A 24,952-nucleotide genomic window follows, 5' to 3' on the forward strand; every position below is an offset into this window, starting at 1 on the left:
CTTACAAAACTGATACGAACACAGCTCCTCTTACATTCAATGCGCTGCAATTGCTGGTTTGTAACATGTGCACTCTGTGCACTGTGTATTTCCAATTACCTCAAGAGTGACTGGGTTTACAAGAAATGAACTGTTTCTTGTAGGAAGAGTTATCAACGTCTAGTGCATTGGGCTCCCTGTGAATGTGTCTCGCCAAATCAGGAAACATGGGATGCAGAGCAAAGGCAGCAAATGCAACTGCATGCTGTTCTTTATTAGCATCAGACTTATGTTCACTGTGAATACAAAGATTCTTACCAATCACTTCCTTTTCTTATGTTTCAATCTTACATTATGTTCTTAAGCAATCTACTGAAACAATACTTGGCATAACATGGCATTCACCCTATGTTCCAGCTATTCTAAGTGTCTCTTGAGGTGATATTCTGGCCAGATGCTATCTCATTGTCCTCTTCACTAATTTCAACTTAGAAAGGAAGCTTAAGCAACACAGGTTGAAAATAACATGCCTTGCAGCAGAAAGCCACTTCCATGTACTTAGGCATTTGTAACTTGTGACTTGAGATAAGGGGAAGAGAACATTTTCTCCTCCTAGCTCTAGCCTGCCAAACCTAGCCTTCATCCCAGTCACAGTCCTCAAATAGCCTTAAGACTCGAAGGAAGCTGGGCGGTGGTGGTGCATGCCTGCCTTTAATCCCAGCACTCGGGAGGCAGAGCCAAGCAGATCTCTGTGAGTTTGAGGAGGCCCAGTCCCAGGAAAGGCACAAAGCTACACAGAGAAACCCTGTCTCGAAAAAAAAAAAGACTCAGAAGGCACAGTAACTGCTTACACAGGCATATCTCCACAATTTCCTTCTTTTTTCTTTTGATGTTTCAAAACAATTGCTTTTTATAAAGTTAACACTGACTCGAATGGGATGGATATAACATAAATATCCCAGGCAAAGAGCCACAAGGATAATTATCAAATGATCCCAACTCCTCCTTCAGTATGGGATAAATTTTGAATAATTTCTTTAGGATCAAGACCTTCAAGTTGTTTTAAAAATAGTTCTGCAATTGTGGAGGCATCTTCATTCTCAAACTGTCGCCCAAATACCTCATGGATAAATTGCAAAGTATTAATCATATCAGAAGTGGAGGTATTACCATCCAAGTATTTTTGAATTAAAGACCAATCATGTAAGGATTCATTATATTTTAAATTTGTAACACAAAAGGTTGTTGAATTCTAATCACATTTCAGCCAAATTTGTCTTTCCAAAGTCAACATCTTTTTGCCAAGCCAACTTACAATTTGTTTTAAAATATCTATCTGAGTTTGTAATCTAGAATCAATCTGGACTTGAGATAGCCATAGATCACGAGAGTCTTTATGCCATTGTTCAACAAAATGCTTTGTCTGCAAGGAAGTATGTAAGGCTATGCCAGACACAGTAGCAACTATAGTTACTGCTATTAAACTAAGAATTACAGCCACAACAATCCCGACCATTCTTTTTGTTCTCTTTAACAACTTTTCAAAAAAATTCTAAAACCAAAGTATCTACAGGATTATGCGACCAGGTTCTTTCCAAATTCACTGGTAACCAAACATGAGTACGTTGTTACAAAATCATTAATGAAAAACCATCTTTAAACTTAACAGATGAATTCAAGCAAGAATACAACTGACATTGTATACATTGAATTCCTTGATCAAATATAAAATTTCCAATCAAAAACACATAGGGCAAGAGCAAACAAGTAGTTATATTATATTTTTTAAACAATGTGAAATAATAGGAGGAGGCAGAGGAAGCAGTTCCAGAAAATGTGCCATTCGTTAGATAGACAGGCTTCAAGGCAGCAGCAGCTTTCCACAAATGTGTCTGAACTTGGGCAGGAAATCTCAAAAATGCGATGCATGGATCGGCAATTCTATCATCTCCCCCATTCCATGAGCCGATTCCTGGAGATGGTCTCATTCCATTGCTCTTTCATTGGGATCCTAATTGTAAAAGAGACATCACATTGAGTATTATTCCATTCAGAACAATTTTGCAAAAACTGACCATATGGTCCCCACATAATCATGTCCTGATATAATTTTCCAAATTTCCCTCGGCATTCTTTCCAAACAAAAGGTTGATATTTCAAACCAATAAAGGTAAAATCAGGACACTCAGGAAATGGCAAAGGATCTTCAAAGGTGACGTTGGTCCAGGTCATATGACCATGTGGATAATTGTTGCAAACACATACAGGATCCATTGCTCATGTTTCCTGGCAAAAGCCAATATTGCCAATCCATCTGAAGACAAGGAAACTCCCCTAAGCAAATAGGTTTCAAGGATCCAGCATAAGTAAAATTAAAAAGACTGCCAGGTAAGTCAAATTATTCCAAGGAGGAGATAATACAGAAGGAGTAGTATATAAAGTTATATCTAAACTGCCCCACATAGCAGGCTCCATCAAAGGTGGATTAGGAATATAAGCCCAATAGCTTACATTAGCTCCTTTAGCAGGGTAAGTAACTGTAAGCAAAGCACACATAGCCAAGAATAAATTCTCAGCAGTTAAAGCTTTGCCTGTTCTCTGCAAGATCTTTTGACCTTCCCCACTAAGCTTTTTAATTTGCCCCCATGTAGGCAAAGGAGTAAGAGCCAGCTATCAATGTCTGCAACGACCTCCAAGTGACCAATGAGCCATGGCAGCAACAGGAATATCCTCTGATTAGCTGGATGATGGCAAGGTAGATGGGGGCCTTCCGCAATGGAGCGCACCTGGATCCATCTGGCTGGTAACCAGTGTGTGGTGACTCTATCCTCTGTGGAAACATAACCATATCCCTTCCCTCTATTAAGCAGCAAACCAGGCTGTCATTCTGCATCAGCAGCAATTTTTATCCAAACTGGCTGTTGTAACATCATACCAGCAGGATCTTGTTGAAAATGTTTTTTGAGCTCTAATTAAAATATCTCTTTGTTGTAGATTAAGAAAATTTAAGATGAACAATGCTTGAGATAAAATAGATCTTGCATTTTGTTGTGCAAAATATAAAATATCCATTCCAGGATCACTCCTTTTTAATTTTTTAATTTGTAATTTTAAAGTTCCATGTGTCCTTTTAATCATAGCTTGTCCCTGAGGATTATATGACTGGCATATGCTGGTCCATAATCTGTTTTAATTATAGCAGGTACACCAAGAACAGAAAAAGTCTGTAATAAATGTTGAATGACATGATTAGCTGTCTCTCCAGACTGAGCAGTAGCCCAAATAAATTTAGAATATGTATCCACAATTACATGCACAAAGGAAAGTCTGCCAAACATGGAAATATGCATGACATCCATCTGCCATAATTCACAGGGATTGACACCTGTAGAAATGATTCAAAGATGTAATGGTCTACATATGGGACATAGTTTTATTATTTGTTTAGCTTGCTTATAAGGTATTTTATATTTTAAATGTAAGTGACCAGCATTAGTATGCAGCTGAGCATGATCTTCAGCATTCACAAAAGAAACCAACTGATCCACTGCATGATTACCAAATTCAGTGGACCAGGAAGACGAGTATGAGAGCGCATATGTGTAATATATATTTTTGAATTTCTTTGCTGCAATAATTGTTATAAAGAACTTTTAGGATAATAAGTAACAGCATTTAATATATTCTGTACAACTCCTACAGCATAAGCAGAATCAGCAATAATATTTATATCAACTGTAAAATCAATCAATATTTGTATGATTGCAAACAATTGATTCTGTTGTACAGAACCAAAATTAGTAGGTTGAACCCAATAATGACTTTCTGTCCAATAAGCACTTTTTGTCTTAGAACCATCTGTAAATACAGTAATAGCCTTTGTTAATGGTACTTCACTTATTATATAATTAATAACAAATTCTTGCTTTCTACAACAATCCCGTAATTTACCTTGTGGGAAATGATAATTAATACTTCCAACAAAATTAGGCAGGGAAATTTGTAACATCTCTGAATTAGATAACAGAAAAGACACTTGATCTTTAGCTAAAGGAAATATTATCTCATGAACATCATATCCAGACAATGTAAAACAACATTGTCTCCCTTGTTCAATAATAGTTAATAATTTTTTTTAAATGCCACTTGATGATAATAAGGCATAATATTTTTGGAAAATCTATGTTCAGTATAAATCCATTCTAAAGGTTTTTCATCCTGTCCTAGCATACCCGTGGGATATTGCCATGTTTGTAAAATATATAATGTAATAGGTTTAGAAACATCAATCCTACTTCAAAAAGAATTTTTAATTTGTTCTTCCACAAATTGAAGTTCTAGTTCTGCCTCTGGAGTCAATTCTCTTGGACTATTCAAATCAGAATCCCCTTGTAAAATTCCAAATAAATTATGTAATTTGTAAGTTTGTATCCGTAAGGCTGATCTTAACCAATTTATATCACCCAGTAATTTTTGAAAATCATTTAAAATTTGTAATTTATCTCTCCTTAATGACATTTTTGTGGGCAAATAGTAGTTCTAGTCACAACATATCCTAAATAATTTACCATACTATCATTTTAAATTTTTTCAGGAGCAATTACTAAGCCATAAGGCTTAAAATATTGAGGCAATTGTTGTAAAATTAATTCCAATTCATTAATATCTGAACTAGAAAATAAAATATCATCCATATAATGAGAAATATAAACATTAGGCCATCTTTGTCGAATAGGTTTTAAAGCTGAATCAACATATAATTGACACATAGTAGGAGAATTCATCATGCCTTGAGGTAAAACTTCCCATTGAAATCTTTTATGAGGCCCTATATGATTAATTTGAGGCAAAGAAAAGGCAAATCTTTTTTATCTTCTTTATGAAGAGGAGGAATTGTAAAAAAGCAATCTAGTAAATCAATAACAATAACAGCTCAATTCTTAGGTAGCATAACAGGGGAAGGAATTCCAGGTTGAAGAGTTCCCATAGGATACATGGAAGCATTTACTCCTCTCAAATCAGTTAGAAGACACCATTTACCTGAACTTTTCTTAATTACAAATATAGGCGAATTCCAAGGGGAAGTAGAAAACTCAATATTATTTTTCTGTAATTGTTCCTTAACCAATTGATGTGCTGCTTCCAATTTTTTTTTTTTTTTTTGGAAAGTGACCATTGTTCTATCCATAAAGGATCATTATCCTTCCATAAAATCTTTAATGGCTGCATCTACAATATAGAATTTAAAAACAAATATGGGCCCCCCATTGCTCCAACTCCAGTCTCTCTCAGTTGTTCATGAATTTCATCGGGGGTATTGACTTGGGCTGCCATGTCTGCATAAGCTCCAGTCCCTGATAACATAGCATAGGTTATAGCTTGCAGCTGCAGATTGTTACTTTGTGCATTCTGTCGGGCCTTTTCAGCACAAAGATCAAGAAACCACATGTGCCATTGCAAATATTCAGGTTCTCGTAATAGAGCTCGACATAAAACTCTCCAGTCTTCTGGAGCAAAATTATTATGATGTCGAGCAAGAGTATTTAAAGTCTTTTTAACATAATGAGATTGAGGTCTATACATATTCACTGCCTTTTTCAGCCTACCAATATCATCAACATTTATTCCTTCATATCTTGGTGGCTGTGCAACCCCCTGTACTGGAGGCGGCCTAATAACAGGAAAAGCAAAAGTAGAATGTAAATCTTCATCAGGTTCATCATCACTAACGCCTTCTGATCCAGACAGTTCCGCAATCAAGGTGGAAAATAAGGCATCAGCTTACAGCGGGGCCGAAGGGGTTAATTGCTTTATAGGCCTTTCATTAAATTTTCTTTCCAATTTAGACAATTTTCCCATAATTAAATTAAGTTGCTCCATCACCTCAAGTTGCCAATCGCTGTTAGCAGCTTTTACTTTTGTTTTCAGCTGATCTTTTACAACTATGTCATTAACTTCCTTTTTCTTTTTGGACAAAGTAAATTCCTCAGTATCTTCAACAACAGCCTCTTTAATATCAGCATCAAGCTGTAAATCCTTAATTGATGGTGCAACCTCTTTCTGTAAATTACTAATTATTCTTTCTTCTTCATCACTTTGAACATAGTAAAAAGAATAGACCAAATAGACCAGAAACGAATAGGAATTCTCCCTCCTTGCTGCATAGCTCTGTCCACATTATGCCTAACTCTTCTCCAGTTGTCCATATCCATGGAGCCCTCATCAGGGAACCAAGGATTCTATTCCCGGACAACTCTCATACACATTTCTGTATCATTTGTAGATATACTTACTCCATATACAGCCAGAGAATGCTTCAGAATCTGTAAATAAGGAGTAGATTTAGCTTGTTCCATAACCCTGTAATAGGAACTTATCTTACTCACCATTCTTGACAATCCTTCAGGGTCACTGTTCGGGCGCCAAGTGTCAACAACTAGAGCGTTGGGGTCCCTGGGAAAGGGTATCGCAGAAATCAGGACACAGGGGATGCAGAGCAAAGGCAGAAAATACAACTGCATGCTGTTCTTTATGAGCATCAGACTTATATTCACTGTGAATACAAAGATTCTTACCAATCACTTCCTTTTCTTATGTTTCGATCTTACATTATATTCTTGAGCAATCTACTGAAACAATACTTGGCATAACATGGCATTCACCCTATGTTCCAGCTATTCTAAGTGTTTCTTGAGGTGATATTCTGGACAGACGCTATCTCATTGTCCTCAGCATTAATTTCAACTTAGAAAGGAAGCTTAAGCAACACAGGCTGAAAATAACATGCCTTGCAGCAGAAAGCCACTTCCATGTACTTAGGCATTTGTAACTTGTGACTTGAGATAAGGGGAAGAGAACATTTTCTCCTCCTAGCATTAGCCTGCCAAACCTAGCCTTCATCCCAGTCATAGTCCTCAAATAGCCTTGAGACTCAGAAGGAACAGTAACTGCTTACATATGAATATCTCCACATGATAGTACGGGATTTACCTCCATTTTTGAAGGGAAATTCAAACCACAGTTCCCATACATGAAACACACACTGCTTTGCAGCAAGAAGCATGCTCCTGCTTTCACGGTTTCCAATAGAGCAGAAACAGTGAGCTTGTTCAGAACAAAAGAACTGTGCTTCCTACGCACATGGGCCATATCTAGATTAACTCTGCTTAGTAAACTGATATGAACAGGAACTCCTTGTAGTTGGAGAGATTCTCTCCAGGTGCCACCAAGTCCCCGCGTTTCCATAACCCATGTATAAAATAATCATAGGGACATTTATATTATTTAAACTGTTTGGCCTTAGCTCGGGCCTACCATTCATTGTCTAGCTCTTACTCTTATATTTAGCCCATTTTTATTAATCTATACTTTGCCACGTGGCTCGTGGCTTACCAGTACTTTACATCTTGTCACGGCCGTGGACTGCAGTCTATCCCCTCAGCCTTCCTGTTCCCAGACTTCTCTACTTCCTTGTCCCGCCTACCCTATCCTTCCTGCCTGGCTACTGGCCAATCAGTACTTTATTTATTTTAACCAATCAGAGCAACACATTTGACATACAGAACATCCCACAGCACTTCCCGTTTTCTTTTTTTTTTAAGGAAGGTCTTAACTTTTATACAGTAAAATTTTAGAAAATAAAACTATCAAGCAAGAATTACAGTTACAATATCAAAGAAGATATCCTATCTATCTTATATTTGTGAGTCTAAGGTTTTATATCTAATTTATCTTTTATCATAACTGAGGAAATTATAACTATCTAGTCTTTAACCATATCAAAGACCTCAGAAGGATGTAATGTTACCTGAGAACCAGGAGAAGGATGCAAGCAACTTTCGGGAGTCTTGCAGGATAGACGGAGATAGCTGGCAGCCTGGACAGTCACCTAATGTTCCTTTGTAAAGTTGGGGCATTTGTCTTCAGCCCACAGGGCTAGAGTCTCTCAGTCACTTCTCTCAGTTTCCTGTAGAATGTCTGGCAGTTTCCTCTGTGAAGCAGGAACCTGAAGGACCATTTTGTCAAGCAAAGTTTAGTGGTCACCTTTCTATGGGTCCTGCATGTCCAGTCAATCAAACAGTCCAGGCAAGAACAGTTTCTTGCCCAATAGCTATTTTTGTCAAGGTAAAGATAAGGTATGAAGTGTCTTTAATGCCCATCCTCCTCTCTGAAGTAAATCGGTGTTACCAGAAGCAGACATGTCTCATTGTCCAGAAAGTCTAAATTTTAAAAATATTTTAAATGCCATATTCTGTAGGAATTTGAAGTATTTGAAGATTACCTATCTATCTGATATATCTCTGTGTATACCTAGAAGACTTAACTAACATGGCTACGAGTATGATTATCATAGATGACTAATTATTAATATATTTTTAAATATTCATTACAATTTTAACTGAGCTATACAAAGATAATATTTTAAACAAGAGTAGAAATATACAGAGTATAACAAATTAACTTTAAGTTTGTATCAGTAGACTAAAATGTATTCTGATGTAAAACATTTTAAACAAGTTGTTGTTCTTTCCAAGTAAATTACTTAATCTACCCTTTCATATTATTATATCTATATCATATCCCCTTTTCATCTTTAGAAAGAGATCATATTTATAATCAATGTGTTTTAAATAAAAATATTGTTTTTTCTCTGTCCCATACCAGAGGGCTCTTTTGATTTGGGACACAAGAATATCTTAGCCTTTTATTTTAACAATATGCCTGGGTTTAGAGAAGGAGTGAGCCAATTTCACCTCCAAAGTCAGCTGGGAATTTGGGCGTAGTTTCTCTTACTACTTTCTGTTGGAGGGGGACGCTGTATCTTATGGGGACACAAAGAATTTAGGACTATGGAGTAGTCTGTGAGCCAGTTGCCTTGAAACCATTCTGGATGTTGGATCACCTGGGCCATGGTGTCATCGGAGACCTTTCAGGTGGTCTTGGCTGATCAAACCTGATGTATCTTAATCTGGATCAAATCCATAGCCTCTGGCTTTCTGTGGAAACAAAAGCAGAGACTCTTTTCCAAAGCAACATATCATTATATCTAAATTTTGAAGTTAAGGTATCTTTAAAATTTACTTATTTGTTTAACTCAACAGCTTTTACAAACAAATCTTTTTTGTAGTTAAAAATCCCAAAGACAAGACAAACCAGATTCTCTGTGTAATATCCATCTTTGTAAGACTGAAACGCCACTGTGGCTGCTGGCTCCGCCCACATCAGCTTCCCAACATGGCGGTGTCACAGTTTACCGCCAGCTCTGGGTCTGGGTCTGGAGCCATCAACTCTCAGAAGTAGTTCTATCAAAGTAGTGTATAGCCCAGAAACTTTTTTGTTTTTTTAACTAGCAAAGGCCAAATCCACCATGAAGCAGAGTGAAGTGCCACTTGTAGACTCCTCATTCCCGTCACACTGCAGGTCAGACGCACACGCCAAAAACCCGCCAAGTAGCTCAAAACGGCAGGCTGTCGCTAACTTGAGAGAGACAATTAAGAAGCTGTTTTTAGCTCCATTTTAGAATCTTTTTTCTCAGGATTTAGGTGGAAACTCTAGCCCCACATTGGGCACAATTTGTAATTGGAGAGATTCTCTCCAGGTCCCACCAAGCCCCCACGGTCCCATAACCCATGTATAAAATAATCATACGGACATTTATATTATTTAAACTGTTTGGCCTTAGCTCAGGCCTACCATTGTCTAGCTCTTACTCTTATATTTAGCCCATTTTTATTAATCTATACTTTTCCACGTGGCTCGTGGCTTACCAGTACCTTAAATCTTGTCATGGCCACACATGGCACTCTATACCCTCAGCCTTCCTGTTCCCAGACTTCTCCTCTTCCTTGTCCCGCCTACCTTATCCATCATGTCTGGCTACTGGCCATTCAGTACTTTATTTATTTTAACCAATCAGAGCAACACATTTGACATATAGAACATCCCACAGAAACTCCTCTTATGTATAATGGCCTGCTCTCGTGCAGAACAGACACGATGGCATTTTGCACTGTGTATCTCAATGGGAGCCCAAGAGTGACTAGGTTTACCAGAAATGAAAAGTTGCTTGTAGGAGAACCAACAACATGGGAATAAACTCCGTTTTCGAAGTGAAAGTGAACCCAGATTTCCCTTACAAGAAAGACTCTGCTTTCGGAACAAGAATCACGCTCCTACTTTCCAGAGTTTCCAATACTCCAGTAACCATGAGCGTGCTTAGAACAAAAGAACTGTATTTCCTACACATAAGGACCATATCTAGTTCAACTCTGCTTACAAAACTGATAGGAACAGCAGCTCCTCTTAGATCAAATGCACAGCAATTGCTGGTTAGAAACACGTGATCTCTGTGTACTCTGTATCTCCTAGTGAGCCAAGGAGTGAATCGGATCACCAGAAATGAACTGTTGCTTGTAGGAAGACTGACAGCATATGATTTAGCTCCATTTTTGACGGCAAATTCAAATCATTGTTCCCATACATGAAACACACTCTGCTTTGGGGCAAGAAGCATGCTCCTGCTTTCAGTGTTTCCAATAGAGAAGAAACAGTGAGCTTGCTCAGAACAAAAGAACTGTGCTTCCTACACATACATGGGCCATATCTAGATTAACTCTGCTTAGGAAACTGATATGAACAGCAGCTCCGCTTATATCAAATGGGCTGCTCTTGCTCACAACAGACATGAGGGCTCTTTGCACTGTGTATCTCAATGTGAGCCCAAGAGTGACTGGGTTTACCAGAAATGAACTGTTGCTTGTAGGAAGACAGACAGCATGGGAATAAACTCCATTTTTGAAGGGAAATTGAACCCAGATTTCCCTTACAAGAAAGACACTCTGCTTTTGGAACAAGAAGCATTCTTCAACATACCAGAGTTTCCAATAGAGCAGGAATCATGAGCGTGTTTAGAGCAAAAGAACTGTGTTTCCTACATATAAGGACCATTTCTAGTTCAACTCTGCTTATGAAACTTATAGGAACAGCAGCTCTTCTTATATCCAATGTGCTGCAGTTGCTGGAAGAAACGCGTGAGATTTGTGCACTGTGTATCTCCACGTGAGACCAAGAGTGACTGGGTTTACCAGAAAAGAACTGTTGCTTTATGGAAGACTGATAGCACAGGATTAAACTCCATTTTTGAAGGGACATTCGAACCAGAGTTCCCGTCCATGAAACACACTGTGCTTTGGAGTAAGAAGCATGCTCCTGATTTCAGTGTTTCCAATTGAGCAGAAACGGTGAGCGAGCTTGCTCCGAACAAAAGAACTGTGCTTCCTACACACACGGCCCATATTTACATTAACACTGCTTAATAAACTGATACAAAGAGCAGCTCCTCTTACATCAAATGGGCGGCTCTTTCTCAGAACGGACTGCTCCTATCACTGTGTATCTCAATGGGAGCACAAGAGAGACTCGGTTTACCAGAAATGTACTGTTGTTTGTAGGAGGACAGACAGCATGGGAATAAACTCTGTTTTCGAAGGGAAATGAACCCAGATTTCCTTTACAAGAAAGACACTCTGCTTTTGAGCAGGAGACACGCTTCTACTTTCCACAGTTTTCAATAGAGCAGGAACCGTGAGCATGCTCCCAACAAAAGAATTATGTTTCCTACACATAAGGACCATATCCAGTTCAACTCTTCTTCCAAAAACAGTACAAACAGAAGCTCCTCTTACCTCCAATGTGGTGTAATTTCAGGGAAGAATTTTGTGGGCTCTGTGCACGGTGTATCTCCAGTGAGCGCAAGAGTGATTGGATTTACCAGAAATAAAATGTTACTTGTAGGAAGACAGACACCATGGGAAAAAACTTCATTTTCACAGGGAAATTGAACCCAGATTTCCGTTTCAAGAAAGACACTCTGCTTTTGGAGCAAGAAGCATGCTCCTGCTTTCCAGAGTTTCCAATAGAGCAGGAATCGTGAGCGTGCTCAGAACAAAAGAACTGTGTTTCCTACACATAAGGACCATATCTAGTTCAAATCTGCTTACAAAACTGACAGGAACAACTGCTCCTCTTACATCCAATGCACTGCAATTGCTGGTTAGGTAGGCATGAGCTCTGTGCACTGTGTATCACCATGTGAGCCCAAGAGTGACTGGGTTTACCAGAAATGAACTGTTTCTTGTAGGAAGAGTGACAGTACAGGATTTACCTTCGTTATTTAAGAGAAATTCAAACCAGAGTTCCCGTCCATGAAACACACTCTGCTTTGGAGTAAGAAGCATGCTCCTGATTTCAGTGTTTCCAATTGAGCAGAAACGGTGAGCGAGCTTGCTCCGAACAAAAGAACTGTGCTTCCTACACACACGGGCCATATCTAGATTAACTCTGCTTAGGAAACTGATATGAACAGCAGCTTCTCTTACATCAAATGTGTTACTCTTTTTCAGAACAGACACAAGTGCTCTTATCACTGTGTATCTCCATGTGAGCCTAAGAGTGACTGGGTTTACCAGAAATGAACTGCTGCTTATAGGAAGAATAACAGCAAGGGACTTACCTTACCCGTTTTCAAAGGGAAATTGAACCTAGATTTCCCTTCAAAGAAAGACACTTTGCTCAGCCTGGAAGTAGGGGACTGGACCTGCCTGTACTGAATCCACCAGGTTTAAATGAATCCCCAGGGGAGTCTTGGCCCTGGAGGAGGTGGGAGTGGAGGGGAGGGGCTGGGGGGAGGGTGGGGTGGGGGCAGGACAGGGGAGGACAGGGGAACCCATGGCTGATGTGTAAAATTAAAACACAAATATAATAATAAAAAAATAGTCTAAAAAAAACCAAAATACTCACACACACACTAAAACAAAAACACTCACACACACACACAAAAAAAAAACAGAAACACTCACACAAAAAAAAACCACTCACACACTTGCTGTGGATATCGCTCTGTGTAAATAAAGTTCTGATTGGCCAGTGGCCAGGCAGGAAGTATAGGCAGGACAAGAGAGGAGAGAATTCTGGGAAGTAGAAGGCTGGGGGAGACACCGCCAGCTGCCGCCATGAGAAGCAACATGTAAAGACACCGGTAAGCCACAAGCCATGTGGCAAAGTATAGACTAACAGAAATGGGTTAATTTAAGATAAAAAAGGTAGATAACAAGCAGCCTGCCACGGCCATACAGTTTGTAAGCAATATAAGTTTTTGTGTGCTTTCTTGGTTGGGTCTGAGCAACTGCGGGACTGTCGGGTAAGAGAGATTTGTCCTGACTATGAGCCAGGCAGGAAAACTCCAACTACAAATGGCGTCCAATGTGTTGACAAGAGTTTCCACCTAAAACCTGAGAAAAAAGATTCTAAGACGGAGCTAAAAACAACTTCCTAATTGTCTCTCTCAAGTTAGCGGCAGCCTGCCGGTTTGAGCTACTATGGCCGGTTCCTGGCGGGTGCATCTGACCTGCAATGTGGCAGGAATGAGGAATCTATAAGCGACACTTTACTCTGCTGCGTGGTAGATTTAGCCTTTGCTAGTTTAAAAAAAGAAAAAAAGTTTCTGGGCTATGCACTGCTTTGATAAAACTGCTTCTGATAGTTGATGGTACACACGGCTCCAGACCCAGAGCTGGCGGTAAACTGTACCACAGCCATGTTGGGAAGCTGAGGTGGGCGGAGCCAGCAGCCACAGTGGCGTTTCAGTCTTACAAAGATGGATATTACACGGAGAATCTGGTTTGTCTTGTCTTTGGGATTTTTAACCACAAAAAAGGATTTGATCATAAAAGCTGTTGAGTTAAACAAATATGTAAATTTTAAAGGTACCTTGACTTTGAAATTTGGATATAAGGATATGTTGCTTTGGAAAGGAGTCTCTGCTTTTGTTTCCACAGAAAGCCAGAGGCTGTGGATTTGTTCCAGATTAAGATATATCAGGTTTGATCAGCCAAGACCACCTGAAAGGTGTCCGATGACACCATGGCCCAGATGATCTGACATCCAGAATGGTTTCAAGGCAACTGGCTCAGAGGCTCACCCTAATGGACTACTCTATAATCCTAAAATTTTCTTTGTGTCCCCATAAGATACAGCGGCCCCCTCCAGCAGGAAGTAGTAAGAAAAACTACGCCCACATTCCCAAAATTATCAAGCTGGCTTTGGAGATGAAATTGGCTCACTCCTTCTCTAAACCCAGACATGTTGCTAAAAAAAAAAAGGTTAAGAGATTCTTGTGTTCCAAATCAGAAGAGCCCTCTGTTGTGGGACAGAAAAAAAAACAATATTTTTCTTTAAAGCGGGTTGATTATAAATGAGATCTCTTTCTAAAGAAGAAAGGGGAATATGATATAGATATAATAAGATGAATGGGTAGATTAGGGAACTTACTTCTAAAGAGCAACAAGTTGTTTAAAATGTTTTACATTGGTTTAGATTTTAGTCTATTGATACAAACTTAGTTAATTTTGTTATACTATGTATATATTTCTACTCTTGTTTAAGGTATTATGTTTGTATAGCTCATTTAAAATTGTAATGGATAATTAAAAATAGATTAATAATTAATCATCTAGGATAATCATACTTGTAGCCATGTTAGTTAAGTCTTCTAGGTATACACAGAGATATTTCAGATAGATAGATAATCTTCAAATACTTCAAAGACCTTCAGAATATGGCATTTAAAATATTTTTAAAATTTAGACTTTCTGGACAGTGAGACATGTCTGCTCCTGGCATCATCGATTTACTTCAGAGACAACGATGGGCATTGAAGACACTTCATATCTTATCTTCACCTTGGCAACAATAGCCATTTGGGCAAGAAACTGTTCTTGCCTGGACTGCTTGATCGACTGGACATGCAGGACCCATAGAAAGGTGACCACTAAACTTTGCTTGACAAAATGGTCCTTCAGGTTCCTGCTTCACAGAGGAAAATGCCAGACATTCTACAGGACACTGAAAGAAGTGACCGAGAGACTCTAGCCCTGTGGGCTGAAGACAAATGCCCCAACTTTACAAAGGAACATTAGGTGACTGTCCAGGCTGCCAGCTGTCTCTGTCTACTCTTGCAAGACTCCTGAAAAATGCTTACATCCTTCTCCTGGTTCTCAAGTAATATTATATCCTTCTGAGGTTTTTGATGTGGTTGAAGACTATATAGTTATAATTTCCTCAGTTATGATACAAGATAAGTTAGATATAAAACCTTAGACTCACAAATATAAGATAGATAGGATATCTTCTTTAATATTGTAACTGTAATTCTTGCTAGATAATTGTTTTGTTATATGTAATTGTACTATGTAAAAGTTAAAACCTTCCTTAAAAAAAAAAAAGAAAAGGGGAAGTGCTGTGGATATCGCTCTGTGTAAATAAAGTTCTGATTGGCCAGTGGCCAGGCAGGAAGTATAGGCAGGACAAGAGAGGAGAGAATTCTGGGAAGTAGAAGGCTGGGGGAGACACCGCCAGCCGCCGCCATGAGAAGCAACATGTAAAGACACCGGTAAGCCACAAGCCATGTGGCAAAGTATAGACTAACAGAAATGGATTATTTAAGATAGAAAAGGTAGATAACAAGAAGCCTTCCACGGCCATACAGTTTGTAAACAATGTAAGTTTCTGTGTGCTTTCTTGGTTGGGTCTGAGCAACTGCGGGACTGGCGGGTAAGAGAGATTTGTCCTGACTGGGCCAGGCAGGAAAACTCCAACTACACACACTCACACTCTCACTCACATTCACACACACACAAAAACACTCACACACACACATTCACACAAACACACACAAAAAACACACAAACACAAAAACAAAAACACTCACACACACACAAAAACCACAAACACACAAAAAACAATCACACACACACACACTCACAAATACAAACACTCACACACCCACATACACTCACACACTGACTCTCACACACATTCACACAAACACTCACACACAGAAAAAAAAACACACACACAAACAAAAACCCTCACACACACCTACAAAAACAAAAACACACACACACAAAAACAAAAACTCTCAAACACACACTCTCACTCACATTCACACACACAAAAATACAAACACACATAAACACTCACACACACACACATACGCAATCAAAAACACTCACACGCACTCACACAAAAACAGAAACACTCTCATTCACATTCTCACACACACATTCACACACTCACACAGTCACACACACACATTCTCACACACACATTCTCACACACACATTCACACACTCACATGCACAAACACACACACACACACACACAAAATCAAAAACACTCAAACACACACTATTACTCACATTCACACACACAAAAAAAATACAAACACACATAAACACTCACACACAAAAAAAACACTCACACACACACATAAACACACACACTCACACACAAACACACACACACAAACTCAAAAACAAAAAAAACACCCACACAAACAAAAACACACACACACAAACAAAAACACTCACACACACACACACACACAAAACAAACTCATACAAAAACAAAAACACTCACACGCACTCACACAAAAACAGAAACACACACACAAAAACAGAAACACTCACTCACAAAAAAACACTCACACACTCACACTCTCACTCACACACACAGCAAAACAATCACACACAACACAGCCACACACACTCACACACACATTCACAAAAACACTCACACACAAAAAAACAAAAACACTCAAACACACACACTCTCACATTCACATACACGCAAAAATACAAACACACATAAACACACACACACTCACGCACACACACAAAACAAACTCATACAAAAACAAAAACACTCACACACACACACTCACACACAAAACAAACTCACACAAAAACAAAAACACACACAATCAAAAACTCACACAAAAACAAAAACACTCACACACACACAAAAACAGAAACTCACTCACAAAAAAACACTCACACTCTCACATTCACACACACACCAAAACACTCACACACAACACAGTCACACACACTCACACACACACACTCACACACAAAACAAACTCACACAAAAACAAAAACACACACACACAATCAAAAACAAAAACACTCACACACACACAAAAACAGAAATACTCACAAAAACACATTCACACACTCTCACTCACATTCACACACACACACATCAAAACACTCACACACAACACAGTCACACACACACACATTCACACAAAAAAAAACTCACACACACAAAAATACAACACTCCCACACTCACACAAACAAAAACACTCATACACACACGCACACAAAAACACTCATACACACACTCACTCAAACACACAAAAAAATACAACACTCACACAAACAAAAACACTCATACACACACACACTCACACACACACGCACACAAAGAAAAGAAAAAGAGAAAAATAAAAGCCCGGCTGCACACTCACTTTTTATTGAGAATGTTCAACACTCACACAATCACAACCCTAGGTTTTTCTCTTTTGTTCCTAATATCCTATTTTAACTCTGAACACCTAGAGGAGAATGCAATTTCATTGTATAATGTAAAGTAAAGTGTGTTACTTTTGTTTATGTTGCATTTGCTTAACTCTGTGAACCAGTGTTACTATGCCTGTCTAAAACATTTGATGGTCTAATAAAGTGCTGAACGGCCCATAACAATGTAGGAGAAAGGATAGGTGGGGCTGACAGGCAGAGAGAATATGTAGAATGAAGAATTTCATTAAATTAAAATGAATTAAATTATATTAAATTTCATTAAATTTTAAAAAACAGCAGAATAAAAGTGATCTGATCATGTCTTCACAGTAAAATGACTCAGTTATCTGAACCCACATCTCCTTCATTTCATTCCCTAACATTTTCTTAAATTAAATTCTTTCTACTTTCATGCAAAAAAGGTATAAATACATAGGGAACATTATTTTTAAATATAAGTAAAGTAATCATGACCTATTAGAAATATCATCATCTTAACATAGAATTTTAATACTAGTAATTGGCATAGTAAATGGTTTACTAAACATTATACAGACCTAAGTAAGAAGAGAGGGTTGATGGTGATTATTATTAGCATGAAAATTCTCAAAAAAAAATTAAAAGCCACATTTAACAATTAGCCAATTTCTCCACAATTAGCTTGTTGTTGTTATTGTTGGGGATTTATATTTTCTAAAGTACATATAACACATGTGAAACATAATCATAAAATATTCCCCAAATACATCATTTACCATCCCAATGCCCTTTTCATAACTATACTAATCCATCATCATACACATGGTAGTAAGAAATATTAAATTGTTTAAATCTTTGTAAGTTTGAAATTGTAACTCAAAATATTAATACTCCTTCTTGATAGTATATAGAAGTTTACTTTTTTTTAACTAACTTCAAAATGAAAAAAAAATACTTCTATGTTTCATTGGATAGATATGACAGACTCTGATATGATGTATAACATAGAAATACTATCATGCAAAACAATAAGAAAGCAGTGAAGAAAGTCTTGGAGCATTATTGTAAAAGCTATAAAATATACAAATTAATTTCCTAAGAAACACTGAAATAAGCAATTATTTAAAATCTCCTGTTCTTACTTTATATGGTCTTCTGGATCCCAGTGTATCCAATCATAATTCACATTGTCACTTTCACGAACCACATACTTGGCCCATGGTAAAATGCGATACAAGATTTCACCACTTTTACTAGTAATGACTACCTAAAAAGAAAATGAGATGGTACTGATTTAAAATGGGTCCACAATTAGAATGAAGCACTTAATAGTTAATGAACACTGCTCTATGCAGAAAAGCAAATGAGTTAAAAATTTAGGTGAGTTCCCAGATGTGTATCCACAGAACATATTTAAAATATGTGTTCATCTGCTATTACTAAATGATTCTTAAAGTTATGTATGTATTGGTTGTATATTATATGATCCTCTTTCAATTTCCATGAATGCAAACCAAACATTAACATAGTTAGCTAAACATACTGTAGATGCTAAAAAGACAAGATTATTTGGAAGTTGTTATCAATAAGTCAATAATTCACAGGACATTCCTCTTCTTCTGGACTGGGAAAAGCAAATTAAACAGTCATCACTTCTTTTACTCCTTTGTGGAAATACGTCATAACATTTTCATATGCTGACTCAGTAGAACAGTTTAACACTTGATATGTATACACATACAGCCACACAATTAAAAGTAAGTTACCGGGCGGTGGTGGCGCACGCCTTTAATCCCAGCACTTGGGAGTCAGAGGCAGTCTGTGAGCTCGAGGCCAGCCTGGTCTACAAAGCGAGTTCCAGGAAAGGCGCAAAGCTACACAGAGAAACCCTGTCTCAAAAACAAATAAACAAACAAAAAGTTATAAAATGGAAATGAAATATTACCAGTGTCAATGAATCTTGTATACAGTGTTTCTCAATCTTCCTAATGCTGCAACCCCTTAATACTCATGTTATGGTGACCTCAAACCATAAAAGTATTTAGTTGCCACTTCATAATTATAATTTTTCTAATTTTATGAATGATAATATAAATATCTGATATGCAGGATATCTGATTTACCTATGAAAGGGTAATTCGACCCGCAACAGGATCACAACCCATAGGTTGAGAACCATTGTTCTAATATATTTAGCTTTCCTTTTTGCTTTGTGAACAGAACAAAATATTATACTGGAATATTATTTTGCTGATTTGCCTGTACACTCAAATATCATCAGAAGCCAATGAGTCATAAGTAATAGAAGAAACAGACACACTATCAGCATCCATGCTCCTCTAACTTGTGTTCAGTTGCAGAAAGAATGCAATGCTCTAGGCTGCTGAGGCTAATACCATTTCTTTAGGTCATGCTGAGAGTCACCTTTGAGAAAACTCCAAAGCAAACAGTACTATTGAATGCTCTATAAAAATCGATATTTCCAAACTCACCACCCCACTCCAATAATGCAAAACCACTGAGTAAGTGACAGTCAGCTGGGCCTACAGTTTTATCCTTGTACGTCTTGGAAATGAAGAAATAGTAAAAATATGGTACTCAACTTCTTTACTGTTGTGAGTAGTACATAATTTGTCCTCAACTTGGGAATACCAACTTTCTGCCAGAATTCATGAAGTAGTAAGAAGAAACTCCCAAACTTGTCATTAGGGTATAATCAACAGACACACCACACACAAAAAGTATCTGTTCATTCACTGAATGCATAATTTTTCCCAATTGTTTTGTTTCTTCTTTCGCTAATATGTATAACTAGGGACACGTATTATTGTAAGGATCCTCAACTTTCTGTTTCATTTCCTTTCATAGAAAGGTCCAAATGATATGAAGAATGCAGCTTTCCACCAAATCTGAAAACTCTACGGTTTTCCCATAACAACTTTCTAATGACTTCCCTGTTGTGTTTTCTTTCCTAGTGTCGTATTTCCCTAGACAGACTACAACTACTAAACCTACTCAGTGTCCCCAGCTGTGGAGCAAACATTCAGATGCCTGGAAATATGGGGGATATCTCATCAAATCACCTTATCATCTATGTCCTGGCTCTTTGCAAATGTATTGTGTTTGTGCAGGTTAAAAATAATGGTCTACACCTGGCCCATGACCTGCTCTGGTAGAGCATGCCTGTCATACTAAACAAAGCCACACATCACTTGCAATAAATTCCAGTTAACAGGCTTGATAACAGGGTCCATGCTGATCTGCTTTCCATACTTTGACATTATCTTACACACTAAACACTAGCCACAGAGTTCTGCATTCTGTGCCTGAAGCATAGCTGAGCTCTTCTCACCTATATATACTTATCCAGCTATTGCTTTGGCTAGAATTCTCTATATTCATGGCAGAGTTACAATAAATGTCAGCCATATTTCATGCTGCCCACATCCATGTGCACCTGGTTTCCTATCAACCACAAGCTCATGCTTATAATTTATCACTTATGTGATACTATGGCCATTTTCTGTTTAGCAACCTCTTCCCTTCTATAAACCAATCATGTGCTATTATATAACTGGCTTTAACAGCTGATGTAGTACATATCTTCTTTCAAGTGATAAATCTCTGCTACTGTCATACAGCTGCTGCATTTTGTTCATGGCTGTTTAGTCCCCAGAGCCAGCAGAGCACCTGTTACTTAGACAACACAAGAAATAACTGGAAAATGAAGAAATTACCAGAGGCACAGAGCTAGAAATCACACCTCCTCCCTTCCCATTATAAAACTCTATGCAACACTGCCCTTTCTGGATCTAGGTGTTTCAGTTTGGAGAACTATGTGCAGGAACACACACACACACACACACACACACACACACACACACACACACACAGAGAGAGAGAGAGAGAGAGAGAGAGAGAGAGAGAGAGAGAGAGAAGAAAAAGAGAAAAATAAAAGCTTCTCACATCTCACACATTGAAGGCATATTTGAAATTCATAGTTCCTTCATATTTTATTCAAAATGTAAGAAGCCAAGTTTTGTTTTGCTTGTATTTTCTTTTGTATTTAGGTTCATTACAATCTACTGTTATCCAAATGAGAAGAAATGTTATTTTGCCTCTGAGTAAGATGGCAGTTAAACAACATTGTAATGCATACTAATACCTTATTCACTTTTCCTTAGATTTCATTCTTTAACTTAATTATTTAAACTTAAGTACTTTTATCTTTAGCTTACTTGATAAATGAAAGCTTGTGCATAGAAGCTTGTTTTTCAAAATGTATGCTCAGCTAAAAAAACATATACATCTAATTAATTTTTATTGTCTCTTCAATCCCCTTGGACCCAAATCTGCTACTTTTCCCAAAGTTCATTCTTAGCCCTAAAACTTCAGCAAATTCCATAGTGGTTGTTAGATGTCAGCATGTCTCCACACAGACAAGCACCCAGAGGGATTTCTGGTCCAGTCTTCAACAATCTAATATGAAACCACTGTTTCCAAGAGCTGAGACTACTCTTCAAACCATGTGGCCTCTGCTCCCACAAGCACTGCTTAGGACTAGGCATGTTTGCCCGAGGAAGGAAAGCATAGGAAAGTATTACACAGTAAAATGTTCTATTGCTCCTTGAAGGTAAAGCTCATATTAAGGGACACTTTATTTAAGAATATACATTTTAAATGCTGTGATTTGATTACAAATGGCATTTAAGAAAGCTGTTTATTTAGGGTGATGAGATGGCTCAGTAGGTCAAGAAACATGCAGCCAAGTGTGAAGACCTGAGTTCATTTGCAACTGTCATTGAGGAAGAAAAACCTCAACCCTAGGAATGGTCCTCTAAACTCCACATGCCAGCAATAGCATCTGATTGCTTCTTCTATAGACACACATAAAATAAATCAAGAAAATGGGTTTTTTTAATTCAAAAACCACCCTTCCTTTCAGACAAGTTCTCCCAGACTGCACTTTCAATGCTTTCTGCAAGCTTCCCTAAAGGTCAGCAGCTAGTTTCGTAATATTTGCTCTTTTTCACTGACATGATGAACTGTCATTGTGATCACTTCAAACTCCTCCTCGGCATGAATTCTAAACAACACACAACATGAAATAACTGTCAGAGGCACAAGATTTTTTACCTTGTTAATGGGACTCTTGTTTTTCACTGAACATGGGACACCAGGATGAAGAAAGAAAGAAGAGAAAACTACCATTTACAGAGGACTCAGAACATGTCAGACGCCTTTTCCATGATTTTATATCTCATTTGCTCACAACACTATGATAATAGGTCGACAAACACAAGGTTTGCCTCAACCCTTTTAAGGTCTCTAATTGGGCAGGGAAAATAATTTGAAATATGAAAACAGGAGACAATCACACACATTCAATTTTTCAGGAAACAAAAGTCTTCACAATGAAATGAAGATCCAAAGTAGCAGCCCCTAAATATTTATGAGTTGAGGTTGAAAAGAAAGGCATCTGTGAAGTAGCATATACAATAAACAGAGAAACAAAGGAAAATAAAAGGTATTTCAGGAGTGCATCCAAGTACGTGTGGATGCAGGCTTTAACTTCATGTTTAGTCACCATTCGTGTGTGTGTGTGTGTGTGTGTGTGTGTGTGTCTGTCTGTCTGTCTGTATTTGACTGTGTGTGTACATATGTGGCCCAGTGCACCTGTGTGCAGATGCATGTAGAGGCCAGAAGTTGGCATATGTGTTTTCCTATACTTTTAGATATTTAAAAAGTCTTTGCACTGAACCTGAAGAGGATGTAATTAGGCTGGCTGACTGATCCTAAGCACCCTGGATCCACCTGTCCTTGTCACCTCCATTAGGGATAAGATTGCAGATTTGTCCTATGATATCCAGCTTTTATATGGTTTCAAGGATCAAAGTATGCATCCTTGTATTTGTGTGGCAAGTACTTTTCACATAATTTACCTCATGAGTTATTTTGAGCAAGGTACATTTTACATAATTCTCCAGCTCCCTTCTCTAATACTAAGAACAATTCTTTGCTTCTAGCATGGAGTGAGCAATACTCAATTGGGAGTTCCATCTTGTGTAGAATCACAAGCTTTTTTCCAAGTGTCCTTTAGTAAGAAGCCATCATATGCCAAGATGAAATACTGTGTGTTGGTATTTCCTGGATGACTTTTAACAGAGTCATATTATCTAATTATAGATCTTTTTTTAAAAAAATAAAGATAGAACAAGAGATTTTAGGTAAACAAGAGATTCTGTCTACCCAAAATCACTGGATAGATAAAGGGAAGTTTGGGACAATGGTCCAGTTCTATCTGATTCACATTTCTTAACTTTCTTTAGCCTCAGACAGAAATCTACTGAAGATGATGACCTACATGTTCTCGTATCACTAGAGTCATAATATTTTGTTTGTTTGTTTGTTTTTTGTTGAGCTGTGGATCGAACCCAGGGCCTTGTGCTTGCTAGGCAAGTGCTCTACCACTGAGCTAAATCCCCAACCCCATAATTTTTAAATTTTACTTTGTTTCTTTCATTTTATTTTGCTTTCCTGCTTTGCCCTAACTTTGCTGGTTACTTGAGATTTAGTTAAGTAAATAAAGCTTTATCTATACCACAGGAAACTCCTGAATGTGGTGATATTTTGTTTGTAAGCTAACAAATGAAGCTTGCCTGAAGATCAGAGTGCAGAGCTAAGCCACTAGCTAGCCATAGAGGCCAAGCAGTGGTGGCACACACCTTTAATCCCAGCACTCAGGAGGCAGAGGCAGAAGGATCTCTCTGAGTTTAAGGCCACACTGGGCTACACAAGATTGATCCAGTCTAAAAGAGCAACAGAACCAGGCTGTGATGGCTCACACCTTAAATCCAAGTACTTGGGGGTCACATGACTTTAATCCCAGATGGTCTTTCAAAATTCCTGATTCTAAAAATGGTCTGTCAGATATTCTAGGCCTGGAGCCAATAATGGATGCCCCAATGTTGCTGAGAAACATTAGGTTACTGTCCAGGCTGCCAGCTGTCTCTGGCTATTCTGGGTTTTTTTTTTTTTTTTTTTGGTTTTTTGAGACAGTGTTTCTCTGTGTAGCTTTGTGCTCTGTCTATTCTTGGAATTTTTCAGAAATTGCTTGCTTGCACTTCTTGTTTTCTTAGGTAACATTATTTTCCTTCTCGGGTCTTTGACAGGGTTGAAGATTAGATAGTTATTTAGATTGAAAGCAATCTAAAGTTGACAAGAACACATAGCTGAGATCAAAAATACAAAGTATCCCAATTGTTACTAGCTACTTTCCTTACTAGGGTTGGTTGATGATCAACCCACTCCTGCCCTCAATCTCCTGATATAAGAAACTATTGATGACTGGGTATGCACCCTAAAGATTTAAAGTACAGCTGACTGTTTTTTATATATAAAAGTTTAGGTTTGTGATTCCTTATAAGAATACCTATAAGTAATAAAGTGATTCTTTCTTTTTAACCACAATATGCAGCCTGCCAACAAAAAAGTTAGCTGAGAAAACAGACTCTGCTTGCTCATATTCTGCTAATCTGTAACAAGTTACTTAGATGTAAATGTATGTGGGTTT

At 38.0% G+C, this 24,952-nt stretch overlaps 1 long non-coding RNA gene across 1 annotated transcript; it reads right to left on the minus strand.

Moving 5' to 3' along the window:
- Positions 1-811: 811 nt before the first annotated feature.
- Positions 812-18,640, minus strand: LOC118582107. The gene is made up of 3 exons (XR_004944729.1): positions 18,522-18,640; positions 6,366-6,432; positions 812-1,990 (listed from the first exon to the last, which is right to left on the minus strand). It is a non-coding gene; the product is annotated as an uncharacterized LOC118582107 (long non-coding RNA).
- Positions 18,641-24,952: the final 6,312 nt, after the last annotated feature.

This window comes from Onychomys torridus, chromosome 4, assembly GCF_903995425.1.
Source record: "Onychomys torridus chromosome 4, mOncTor1.1, whole genome shotgun sequence".
NCBI classification, from domain to species: Eukaryota; Metazoa; Chordata; class Mammalia; order Rodentia; family Cricetidae; genus Onychomys; species Onychomys torridus.